The sequence below is a fragment of the Dasypus novemcinctus genome, chromosome X (genome assembly GCF_030445035.2).
Source record: "Dasypus novemcinctus isolate mDasNov1 chromosome X, mDasNov1.1.hap2, whole genome shotgun sequence".
In the NCBI taxonomy this organism is placed as follows: domain Eukaryota; kingdom Metazoa; phylum Chordata; class Mammalia; order Cingulata; family Dasypodidae; genus Dasypus; species Dasypus novemcinctus.
This window is the reverse complement of record NC_080704.1, coordinates 61,696,987-61,698,007: the sequence shown is the minus strand read 5'-3', so window position 1 is coordinate 61,698,007 and position 1,021 is coordinate 61,696,987. Positions and strand designations below refer to the sequence as shown.

The 1,021-nt window shown below is 42.3% G+C and overlaps 1 non-coding gene across 1 annotated transcript; it reads left to right on the top strand.

The window, feature by feature from the left end:
* Positions 1-402: 402 nt before the first annotated feature.
* LOC111761119 (small nucleolar RNA SNORA73 family) lies at positions 403-606 on the top strand. Its single transcript, XR_002794570.1, has one exon. It is a non-coding gene; the product is annotated as a small nucleolar RNA SNORA73 family (small nucleolar RNA).
* The last annotated feature ends 415 nt before the right edge of the window (positions 607-1,021 follow it).

Below are 1,021 nucleotides of genomic sequence, written 5' to 3'. Positions count from 1 at the left end.
TTACATAGCTCTTACTAAGGGCCAGATATTGTCCTAGGCCCTTTTATTCCTATACAGTTGTTAACTCATTTACTCCTCACAACAATACTACAAGATAGGTGCTTTGATTATACCCAGCAAACTGGGGCACAGCAGTTAAGTAACTTGTCCAATATGATTCAGCTAGGAAATAATGGAGCAGAGTCCATCTTCTGGCTCCAGAGTCTGCTGAAAAATCAGGGAGTTGAATTGTTGGACTACTAAGGGGAAAAGGGGTTAAGGGTGCTGGTGAGAATGAGTGAAGAGAAAGAGGGAATGGGAAAGGGTCTGTGCTCACCAGAAGAAGAAATTAAGGAAAGTAGGAAGAGACTGCTAGGCTGGAAGAAAGACCCATAGAACAAGGGGGTTAAAATGATGAAAGATCCAACGTGGATACCCTGGGAAGTCACTCTCCCTGGACTTTGTCCAGGTGGCACAGGGGAGCATAGAGTTCTGCCCAGTGATGTACCGTCCCATTCCATGACACTGGAGATGAATTCGGGTCTTGAGCCTGCACCTGCATATTCCTACAGCTTCTCAGAGTCCTGCCGACAAGGACCAAGGAGACAAACCATGCAGGAAACAGCCCCCTCTAGCATCCCAATCTGGATCTAGATTCAGTCCAAGAGAAGTGCAGTTTGTTTTAATCTACTGGTGAATTACACCTACACTTTGTACCTTTGTTTCAGAGAATTCTCAAAAGAATTCAGAAATACCCCAGATTTGAGGAGAGAAGAGGAGCAAAGCTTAACATTAAAATACAAGATGGGAAAGTGGGTGCTACACTATCTTGAAGATGATCATGGAGGGTTTGAAAATTGGCAAACATTTGCCTCTAGGTTTGGCTTTTTAAAAAACTGAGTAAATCAAAGAATTCCAGCCTTAAAGACGGAATCACAGGAGTTGACTAGAAATGCAAATTTTCAGGTCATTCCAAAACCATATACCGGTTTTAATTTCTAATGTACTAAATATTATAACCCATGTATTCTGAGACAAAGAG